General features: G+C 36.5%; 1 protein-coding gene across 1 annotated transcript in view; it reads left to right on the top strand.

Moving 5' to 3' along the window:
* The first annotated feature begins 5,755 nt into the window (after positions 1–5,755).
* Positions 5,756–12,104, top strand: part of LOC103263783 (collagen alpha-1(XXI) chain-like) — a 46,676-nt gene continuing 40,327 nt past the window's right edge. The window contains exon 1 of the mRNA XM_021714141.1: positions 5,756–5,808. The gene's annotated coding sequence lies outside the window, so the exon portion shown is untranslated. The remainder of the gene's footprint in view (positions 5,809–12,104) is intronic.

Genomic DNA, 12,104 nt, shown 5'->3' with positions numbered 1-12,104 from the left:
TTGTCTGCCAATTTTTAGTGTGAAATATCTTGGTATGTATTTAGACCTGCAACAACAGGCAGGGTGTGCAAGTTTGGATGACTTAATAGGCCTCTTGGTTCTGAAGTGTCTCCTCTTTTACGTATAGCGTAGTTAGCAGTTTCTTTAAGTAATGATGATGATGATTTATTAGAGTTGGTGTCTCACTCTGTCGCCAAGGCAATGATCATGACAATCACGGCTCATGGCAACCTTGACCTCCTGGGCTGAGGCAATCCTACAACTTCAGTAGTCTGAGTAGCTGGGACTACAGGCCTGCGCCACTACATCTGGCTAATTTTTTGATTTATTCTTTTTTTGTAGAGATGAGGTTTTACTATGTTGCCTAGGCTTGTCTGGAACTCCTGGGCTCAAGAAATCTGACTGCCTCAGCCTCCCAGCATGAGCCACCACGTCTGGGCTAATCGATGTTATTATTGAAAAGGATTTGGTATGATTTTTGTTGGGGATCTGGAGGAGTGAAAAACATAATGTGATCATTTTAGTTTCCTGTGGCACATCCAAGGGAAGATGTCTAATAGGCTGTTAGAACCAGGTAAGATCTCCACCTCATTTGGAGAGGGAGAAGAAACAGAGTTGGGAAGGATTGTTGGATGGGACACCTGTTCACTATAATAAAAAAGAGGAATGAATGAATGCAAATGTAGGTAAGTGTGTGGGTTTGGTGGCAGGATGTTTGTCTTCTGCTTTTTCTAAGAATGTGGAAGCTGTCATTTATTGAGAGAGTGAGAAAAAAAATTTTGTTGATTGGAGAACTTTTTATATAGAATAAACTTCCTGAGTATATGGAAAATGTGGCTCAGAAGAGATGGAGGAAACATAGAAGCTGGAAGTCCAGTTGAAGCTGGAAATTTCAATCTGTGTGATTACAATACTGTTTTTTCCCCATAGTTATACTTGGAACCCAAGGATAGGGCTAGGATAGCTTTCAGTTTGGTTTGCTCAACTTTGAAATCTGTATAACACAGTACAGTGGAGGCATAGGAAGGTAAAGGGGTAAGAATTTTAGTTAGAAAGTGGTTGCATTAAAGAAACTTGGTATTTAAGTTGGATGTGGAAAGAAGTGAAGACAGCAGAGGATGAATTACAACAAAAGATGTAATTCATTGGATACTTACCACAAACTTTGGTCTTTTTGCAGTGCTTTACATGCATTTTCTGTTTAACCTCATAAATCATTATTAATGGGAAAAAATTTCTCTTTTACAGTTGAAGAAACTAAGAAATAGAGAGATTAACTTGTCTAATGTCACCTAGCCATAATTTAATAATTGATAAAAATTCCTTTCACCAATTAGTTGAAAAGTTGTGCTATACCCAAGTAATCTTTCCCCAATTTAGAAAATAATGATGAAACTCTTGACCCTATTGTTTTAATGATATTTTCACTAGATTAAAGCAAGGATTAATCTTATTTTTTAAGGTACTCATTTTGCCAAAATTATGACAAATCACAGGAGTTCAAATATAAAAATAACATACATTGCTTGAAAATAATGCAAAGTACATGATGAGTGAAAGATTGTTAAAATAGCAACTTTTTGGTGGCAGTGGATTTTCCTTTCTTGTGCCTAGAGTTGTGTAAGACACTTTCACAGAGGCTCATATGTCATTTCCTGGAAACAAACAAACGAACTATGAAGTTTGGGATATTAATGGCATTTTAATGCATAGCATGAGATTCAGAGAGATTAAGTGATTTGGCCAAATGTGTAATTAGTTTCATGGCAGAGCAAGAATTTCAGGCTAGCTGATGTGATCCTCTCTCCACACGATGGCTTCCAAAGCTCTTGTCTGTTTTTTTCTGGTCCTCAGCCTTCCGTCTTCAGTACATCCTCCAGCATGCTAGAGATTTGTTTACATACTAAGAATAAACCATGCAGTAAGATCAAAGTCAAAATAAAGTGCTTCCTTAATAACAGAGGAAAGAACTTTCTCAAGATTAAATTATGTTTTCATGATCACTACACCATACCTTACACCTGATTTTGAGGATTGCTATGACTACAAAAGAAATTACTCTCCATCCTTTATTTTTGGTTGGTGACATACCAAAGACTGCAGCATGGAAGAAAATACATGCTGTGAAAGTTTCACATGTTTGTTTTTGGTTAAATTTTTTAAAAATGACTGGTTTGTTGTGGATAAATAATCTTTGGTATTAGCTGTAGAAATTGGATTGAGGAATAATGTTGAGGATGACATTTTCTCAATTATTTTCATCAAGAGGAAGTTAATAACAGAATAGCAAAACTATAAATTAGAGACGGAGCCACGTCTTACGCTTTTTTCAAAAGCCAAACCAAATGACCTGCACCAGGTCATCCAGGTCATGAAAGCAATCCAGTGATCAGGTTAAGTTTTGGTTACAATACTAAATTTCACAAGCTAGTTGTATATTAACATTTGATTATTTCAGGGAAAATGCCATGTAGAAAATATCCTTTCATTTCCTGATGAAACATTATTAAAATCCATTTTTAAAAGAATGAAGAAAATTTTCTTAGGTAAAGATTACTGGCCATCATCTTGTAATAACTAACCTGCATAATCTTTCAGCAGCAAATGCCTGAACCTTATCCACAAATGTGTCTCCCATTTCCTTTATCCTCTTGAAACTGAGCTTTTAATAATAAATAGTTCATTCTTTCTTCTTTGATATGCTCCAGGGGTATCTGTAGTTTTACATTATGTCCAGCAGTATTCTAAGTATTGTAGGTGATAAAAAATTCGTGTTATATTTCTTGCTTTTAAAGGACTTGCTAGTCAGGCAAACGAAACTCACATAAGCAAACACCTGCTGAACAACTGGGTCATCATAAAATTTAGTGCTAAGTGTGAAGCTATCCAGTGCTATTGTAGTTAATAGAAGAGGGGGTCTGTAAGTCTGTCTTGAGAACAGTGGTTTTCAGGGTATCAGCACCTCCTGGAAACTTATTAGAAATGCAAATGTTGGAGATCTACCCCAGACCTACCAAGTCAGGAACTCTGGGTTGGGGCCCACAATCTGCAGCTTAACAAATGCTCTAGGTGATTCAGATGCAGCTAAAATTTGAAAATCGCTGCTATAGATGATAAAGATTGGGTGATATTTTGTTCATTTTGTTCTATATTTTGATTAACTGCCTTAACAAAAAAGTAGAAAGAATAAGAATCCATTAATTAACTCCTCAAATAATTGTGGAGCTTCATTACGGTAAACTTTGCAGATGGCTAGTTACTTTGTATAAACCTCCTGCTAATTAGAATAAAATTAGTTCAATGAACATAGACGTAAAAAGAGAGATTTTTACAAACCGAAGTTATCTTGCAATTCCAAATTAATTGTTTCTACTATTTGACATCTGCCTTTCTCATTTTATTTTAAATACAGAAAATATAAACTACAGATTTGCCTAATAAGTCACATATGGCAGTACCTGAAAGTAGGGGGCGTCAGTGGTCTGATGACTTGCAGCAGTGCCATGGCTCTCCATAGCTGTCTCACAGTTGGCTGGGGAGTGTGAGTACACAGACTGCTGAGCCCCAGCCCCAGAGTTTCTGATTCAGTAGGGGCTGAAGTCTGGCCTGACATTTTTCATTTTGAAGAAGTTCCCATGTGAAGTGAAGATCTGCCTGGTCTGAGGACCATGTTTGAGAACCACTGACTTGGAGGCTTCTTCCTGACTATTGATACCAGCATTGAGCTCAGATGAAGATATTGCAGTATTTCTCTGTAGTGTTTAGGACCTAACACTCTCCTAGTCTTAAATTTTTCTGACTTTTAAAACTGTAACTTTCAAACTAAACAGATCCCACATACATTTTTGTTTCCTCTGGTATTTTCGTGAGCTTTTTGTAGACTCGTTGAATCGGCAGAAACTTCGTTCCCTCTAATTTGGTAATTTACAGAAAAACATTATTCTTTGCTCCTTCTATCCTCAACTGTCATCTACCATTTGCAAATAAAACTGGAACAGATGAAATTTTGGCTTTAGTTGGTATTTCACTGTGCTAATGAAATGCAGGAATTCATATAAGTGGAAGAAACGTTGTTTATATAATGTGATCTGGCTAAATTTTTTAAAGTGCTGATTACGTTTGCCAAGTTTTATAGGTTCTTCTGTGCTTCATTTTCTACAATTTTGGAAAATGCATTAGAATGTAAAACTGTGAACAGCAGTCTTGGAGTAATATATTCTAAGACTCTTTTCCCCTTAAACTTATTTCAACTTGGGTATGTGAGACTTTACAAGAAAAATGCTTTCCTATCACTTACTCGCTTGCTCTCATCTTGGGTAAGATGTTCTTTCTGGTATGAAACAAGTGTGACATGATTGCCTGCAGAAAACTTTCCTTCTAATGATGCAGCACTTTTTTGGACAGAAACAAATGCATGACTCTTAATGGCTATTAGGAAAAGTCTACATGTTTAGGGCCGTGTACGTGTGTGTGTTTTATTTTATTTTATTTTATTTATTATTTTTTTTATTGCGAAGTTGTGGGGTATAGTTAAGGGTTATGTATACAATTGCGTTTCATTCAGGCACCCTGTTGATATGGGGTGTTTCCCCGTTCCCAGACAGATATTTGGTACTGTTAATCCCATCTCCCTCCCCCCACCATAGTTTCCCAGTACAGTCAGTCATTTTCGTATAGTATTGCATTGGATGTTTAAGGTCCATTATATGAGTGAGAACATGTGATACTCGGATCTTTGTTTCTGTGAGAGGTCACTCAGTATTATAGACTCTAGTTCCATCCAGGTTGCTGCGAAATTCATGATTTTGTTCTTTTTTATGGCTGCGTAGTATTCCATCGTGTATATGTACCACATTTTTTTAATCCAGTCCTCTTTTGACGGGCAGCATGGTTGTTTCCAGGTTCTTGCTATTGTGAACAATGCTGCGATAAACATGCGTGTGCAGGTATCTTTTTTATAGAGTGATTTGTGTTCTTCAGGATATATTCCTGTTTTAAAAGACTCTTCCTCTCATACCCCTTGTTTTGTTCAGGAAGTATAATAGTTGTATTAATCCTTGGATATTATGCATTTTAGGATTATATTCAGCTAATATTTGTTGTTTTAGTAAGTAGAGTATCAGATACTTTTGTCTACACTAGCAATTGATTAATTTGTGAAAAATATTTAGCATACCAAAAGTTGAATGTAAAATAAGATGCTTAAATAACTTAAACATAGCAATTTAAAGGTATTAACTTAAAAGTATTATGATTTTAACATCTACCTAAAATATTTATTTTGTATGTTTATTTAAAATAGGCTTATACAAAATTAAAGTGCAAGATAACTTCAAGTAGTAATCTATAAACAATTCCTAAGGGAAGTTTTATTTTGATTTGCAAATGCAGCTCTTGGAAGAAAGGGTCAAATTAGGTACAACAGGACGATCAATTTTAAAGTAACATAAAAATAAAGTACACACATTTATTTTGAAAATAAGAATGTTCTAGTATCAAAAGATTGACCACACAGTACCACAATTAATTAATTCAGTTATCTGCCATTAGATACATATTTTTCATGTTTAGTCACTTTTTGAATTCTGAAAAAGTTACCTGACATAAGAAAAAATATCAATAATTCAGAAGCAATTTTTATGTTTCTGTGTATACCTAATGTGTGCTAATTTGTAATGTTATAATTCGTACTGTCATTTTAGTAAGCAGACCTCACAATGGAATTCTCTGTTTCTTTTTATCCAATCATAAAAGGGAGAAGCAGGATCCCCTGGTGCTCCGGGGCAGGATGGACCACGTGGAGAGCCTGTGAGTTCCTTCTCAATTCAGTTCTAAGGGATAAAGTCATGAAATCCTTTGACTATGTAAATGCTCCTCCCAGATACCCTATTCTTGTTCAGTGACTTCCAGATTTTGGAAGTTGTAGCAGTTCTTTGTGGAACATCATAAAATATTGAAATGTTGAATCCTCTTTTGGAAACCAGGAAGAATTTTGCAAACAGCATGAATCACAACCACAAGCATTTATGCTTAAACAAATGAGTAGTTAACACAAACATCATGGTGTATTGCTGAGCCTTTAGTCAATGTCACTTGCCACTTGTCCATTGTTTTATTGTCTGCTTTCTGGGATCCTGTGTTCAGTAAAAATCAGAAGTAGAGAAACATTTAAAAAATACTGAGTCTGAGTCCTAGATGTCTGTGTTTTTGACAAGTGTTCCAGATGATTCTTAACTTCAGATGAGTTTTAAAAATATGGTTTGCCCTTATCTTTTATTCCTATAACTCATGGCTAACCTTTAAATGCCAGAAGATCTCATTTTATTTATCAAAGGTACTTATTCTCAGGGTATTTTCAGTTTACTTTGGGGAGAGCAGGGTCAGGAAGTGAAATAATAGCTAAGATATATTGCCATTTATTGGAAAGCATTCGGTTGCGAATTCAGAATGTAAATATTGGACATAAGAGGAAGAGAGATACTGCCGAGGCTTCATAAATAAATTAGAAAGGTTGAACTACTCTTAGGATTACACAATCAAAATGTCATCTTATGCATTATTATGCACTGGGACAAGTTCTATATAAAGTTATTGTCTTCAAGGAGCTTATAATCTAATTTGGAAGACTGAAGAAAACAATGCAAATGATTACCAACCTATAAGCCTTGTTTGTAGTATGTGCCAAATAAGGAAGTGATGTGGAGCCAGAAGATCAGGGTTTGAAGATGATCTGTGCCACGTTCCACATGTGTGAACTTGAATAAGTCACTTCATATCTCAGAATACTTTTCTCATCATCTGAATAGAGCAGGTGCCTATAATGCCCATTTCATAGAGTTGTTGCGAGACTTACATGGAACATTTTGGGGAAAAAAGGGTTTAAAAAAATTGTATAAATGCAAGGAGCAAGGAGTTATCCTAAGTGCTGAAGTAGTATAGGAACGTAATCCCTCACCTTGGAGTGGTTGACACATTTTTGCTAAGGTTTTGAGTCTAGATTTGGCCATGGAAGAATGACTGGGAATGAAAGAAGACAGAAAGAACTAAGCTGAATAATGACACACAGGTGAGATGGTTAGAGGTGTGGCCAAGAAATAATGAAATGGTCTTATTGAAGTATACTGAAGCTGCAGAGAAGGTCCCTATTGAGTGGTAGGAAGTAAAGTTAGCAGAGTGGTCAGGACCATGAAATAGTGGTCAAGACCATGAAATGGAGATCCTTGACTGTAAGTTTGGAAAGTAAACTTCATTCACTTGTTATTGAAGTTTTGTGTAATGAAAAGATATGTTTTAGAGATAGTTTTCAAACTCCTGGTATGTGTGGATGGATGGAAAGGAGAAGAGCCTGGAATTAGGACACTGATTAGACTATTTTGACAGACCAGACATGAAGTAGAAGGTCTCAAGTAGGGTGTTAATAGGCATTAATAAACATGGAATAATTTTAATAGGGATAGCTTGAGCTTGATACATCTAAACCATAATTATTATTTAAGGGAGAATTGAAGGACTTGGTAACTGGATATGAGCTTGGGTGGACTGTTCCTGAAATTGTTTCAGAAATAATATAAAGTATACGTGTGAGAGAGAGAATATATCTCTATCTCTATCTCTATCTGTCCGTCTATCTATCTATCTATCTATCTATCTATCTATCTATCTATCTATCTATCGAGAGAATATAGAGAGAAAGACAGACAGACACAGGAGGGCCAGGCAGGAGAGAGAAAAAAAGATGAAAAGGAAGAGAAGACAGATGGAAGAAGAGAAAGAAGGAGATTAGAGACAGTGGCCTTAAGAACCGGGGTATAATTTATGATGTGACTGTGTTCGTATTGTTTGTGAGGCAGTTATTTGAATTTATAACCCATTTTTCCATAGAAACTATGTTATAAGGGACAGATTGACCAGCGAGTCAGCGGAACATATTGTAATGTGAAAAATGTATATTTACTTTGAAAGTAATACTACTGAAATCCTGTTGATAAAACCAAAACAGAGAAAGAAATATTAAGTAGGCAGTGAGGACTGCTTATGTGTTGTTTTCCTCCCCCAGGACTGCCTGGTTCTCACTTTTTAATCCAGAAGTAGACATCGATTTGTGTTTGCTCCTGCCCTACCTATTCACATGTTATTGAAGATTTACTCCTGTCTAGAGCTTTTGTGCTAGAATACATTTCCATTCCAGACAGCATAGTTTGTCATGACAGAATAGTTTGTAATGCCAGAATAGTTTGTAATGCTACCTGTTATGATTTGGAAGAAAATATAGACCAGAGGAATTATATCCTTCAGATTTCATCCTTTCCCTTCTTTTTCTTCCTCCCAACATTAATTACATTCTTATAATGTTTGGGTTCAGTGGTGAGAGAAGCTCAGAGACTGCCTCATGGGAGTGTACAGCATAGTAGAGGAGGTAGATGGTAAGTGGAAAAACAAACAAAAATGAAATAACAAAGTTCAAAAAAGATAGACAAACAAGGTCCTGAGGCAGGAATGGGGTAGAGGAGGTTACTGAGCAGATAGAAAACTGGGAGTCACTGGGTGAGACTCTCCAACTCCACCTCAACAGATCAGGGAAGACGAGAGAGGCTCCTCTGTGCCCTTTCATGTGTTCCTCTCTCTTTCCTGATAAATGGCAAAGAGGAGGCTGGCTTTCCTATGCCAAAAACGCACTCTGTTAGGAAGGCAGTTCATAAGTTAAGCGTCTAAAATTTGCTGATGTAGTCTGAGTATAATTCTTCTGGTCTGTATTTTCTTCCAAATCATAGCAGGTAGGATTACAAACTATTCTGTCATCTTGGCAATTCATGAAAACTTGGTCGATAGAGATATTTATGCTGTGGAAATGGATCCTTATAATTTATGGAAAAACTTTGAAAACAGAAAAAGAATCCCTAAAGTTTACATATTTTGTGACGCAAAGAGATGAAGATCCTTTCATTGTGTGTGAATAATGGTCTCAAGTAGTTATAAGGAATGATCTGGCTCCACTAAAAACAACGTGTTCATTTTATAATGTGGCAGCCAAGAAAACTAATGGAGCTTAAGTTGTAAGGACAGAAGCTCTTAGAAAAATGCTTTAAAGCTAATTAAACACAGCTTGTGGCAGTCTGGTGGTGATTCACCTCTGAAAGCAGATTGACACATATAAACACTAACTCTTGAGATTAAAACTGAGGGCAAGGGCTGTATCTCATTGGGAAATGATTATGTTGCTTTAAGATACAAGTACATTCACATGTCAATACTTTGAATTTTAAAGGATAGTATTTGTCAGTCTTAAAAGTAATTTAATCCTATAAGTAATTCACCCTCTAAGTGGCAAATTATACCTATTTAATTTTCATCCAGGTGACTGCAAATTGAGTTTTCTAACACTGGCTAGATTTATTATAACTTGTTCCAACCATGAATAATTTATATTTAAGAATCATATTCTTTTAGTTATTTATTTAACACATATTTATTGAGTGTCCAATTTGTGCCAGACATTGTACAAGTTCAGGAGAATGTAAAAATTGATTAGTCATGGCCCTGCCTTCAGGAAATCAGAAGAGCCAATAGATGACAACACAGTATGAATGTTATGGAAGTAGGCACTAGTGGGAGGACTTGAAACATTCTAGAAGATGTGCACAACCCTAGATGAGTTCAGAGCATGAAAGGGGTGTGTTCTTTTTAAAAATAATAGCATTACTGACATATAATTTACATACTACACAGTTCACCTATTTAAAGTGCGTAGGGATGCATTCTTGTATAAGGCATTCTCTTGGCCAGATTCTGGAAGATAAATAGGAGTTAGCTGGTTGTTTGACCTGGTGAGACAGGGGAATGTAGCATGTCCAAAACACAGAAGGAGAAGAAAGCATGGTACTCTGGGAAGAGCTGACACTACTTTAGTCTGCGTAGGGTACATAGAAGGGAAAGAATAGAAATAGTAGATGAGGCTCTAGGGATAAGTAGAGATCAAACAGAGAGAGATCTTATATGTCTGTGCTGTATGGACTTAAATATGAGAGTAAAGGGGGCCATTCAAAGGGTTTAAGTAGGGATGTGAGTTGATCAGATTTAGAAAAATTTAGAAAGATCACTTTGAAGCAGTGTAGAGTGGGTAAGAGTGGGTCAGGTGGAGGACAGAGCCTGCAAGCCATCTAGCTGAGCTCTGTCACTTGTAGTACCAACTAAGGCAAGAACGTTCAGAGTAGGGGTGGGTAAACTGTGTTAGGATGAAAATTGCCCCCCAAAGATTTCAGTTTCTAATTTCTGGAATCTGTAAATTTCACCTTATTTGAAGAAAAAGAAAAAGTAAAAAGAAAGAAAGAAAAAGAGAGAGAGAGAAAGAGAGAGAATATATATATATATATATATATATATATATATATAGAGAGAGAGAGAGAGAGAGAGAGAGAGAGAGAGAGAGAGAAAACCTTTGCAAATGTGATCAAGTTAAATATATAGTGATGGAGAGATTATCCTGATCCTGACCCCAGTGGACCCTAAATGTCATCACTAGTATCCTTATGAGAAAGAGACAGGGAGATTTCACACAGAGAAGAGGAGGAAGCCATGAGACCTCATGGTGCCTTGAGATGGCAGTGATGTATCCACAAGTCAAAGAATGCTGGCACATACCAGAAATTGAAAGAGGCAAGTAATGGAATCTTCCCTAGAGCTTCTAGGGGACGCACAGCCCTGCCAAGACTGATTTCAGACTTCTGGTCTCTAGAACTGTGAGAGAATAAAATTCTGTTATTTTAAGCAACTGAGTTTATGGTAAAGTGTTACAGCAGTCATTGGAAACTGGTATACTAGGCTTTTAATTTGGTCGAGTTCTTTTTTTTTTTTTATTTTTATTTTTATTTTTATTTTTGAGTTAGAGTCTCACTCTGTTGCCCAGACCGGAGTGCAGTGGCCGCTCCCGGCCACGGCAACCTCGACCTGCTGGGCTCTGGTGATCCTTCCGCCTCAGCCTTCCGAGTAGCTGGAATTACAGGTGCATGCTACCACGCCTGGCTAATTTTTTGATTTATTGTAGAGATGTGGTCTCGCCTGCCCAGGCGGGTCTCGAACCCACGGACTCAAGCAATCCACTCACCTCAGCCTCCCAAAGGTGCGAGATTACAGGCCAAGCCACCGAGCCTGGCTTGGTCGAATTCTTAACAATCATTTAATGTAATGAACCGGTGTAAAAAATGCATGTTAGTACATATTGGTGTCTATTGCATACTGTTGGTAGCAAATGTGTTGATCAAAAATATCTGGGTTTTCAGCAAGTCAATAAACAACTTGGAACCCACGGGCTCAGGCAATCCACTCACCTCAGCCTCCCAAAGGCCCAGGATTATAGGCTGAGCCACCGAGCCCGGCTTGGTCGAATTTTTAACAATCTTTTAATGTAATGAACCTGTGTAAAAAATGCATGTTAGTACATATTGGTGTATATTGCATACTGGTGGTAGCAAATGTATTGATCAAAAGTCTCTGGGCTTTCAGCAAGTCAATAAACTACTTGGTTAAAGGAAAGTTTAGTTAAAAACAAGACTCTTCAGTCACAATATTTCCTGTAGTATCAATTTTGTTAAATTCTCATGTATTTTTAAAAACTTAATTTGTCCTTTTCTAGTTTTCCTGTGTTATGAATTATTGTATTTAGTAATGTTTATTTCTTCTCTGTACTATTTATCATATTGCAAAATTGAAATAGTTTAAAAGTATGATGCATAATGTACTACATTTAAGTCATAGTTAATAAATAACCAATATATATATACATAAAACAATTCTATATTGATAAAAATCTTATATTTTGATCAAGTTTCAATTACTTTGGTTATTTTTTTCTCAGGTAGGTTTTTAATGTCTGTTATGTTTTATTTTTGCTGCCTAAGGGCATGTTATAGTTTTTGTAATAAGTTATAACAAATTTAAGACCTAGATGTTGTGTTTTTAAGTTTTTTATCTTTTTAAAAGATGCTAACCTTGCCAGTCTACATTTTAATTTTTACATTAAGAGATGAAGGAAATCCCGCGCCTTTGGGAGGCTGAGGTGAGTGGATTGCCTGAGCCCGCGGGTTCGAGACCCGCCTGGGCAGCGAGAC

This window comes from Carlito syrichta, unplaced genomic scaffold (genome assembly GCF_000164805.1).
Source record: "Carlito syrichta isolate Samal-C Ts95f unplaced genomic scaffold, Tarsius_syrichta-2.0.1 Scaffold305255, whole genome shotgun sequence".
Taxonomy (NCBI): domain Eukaryota; kingdom Metazoa; phylum Chordata; class Mammalia; order Primates; family Tarsiidae; genus Carlito; species Carlito syrichta.
The sequence above is the reverse complement of the archived record's forward strand: the minus strand, read 5'-3'. Positions and strand labels throughout refer to the sequence as shown.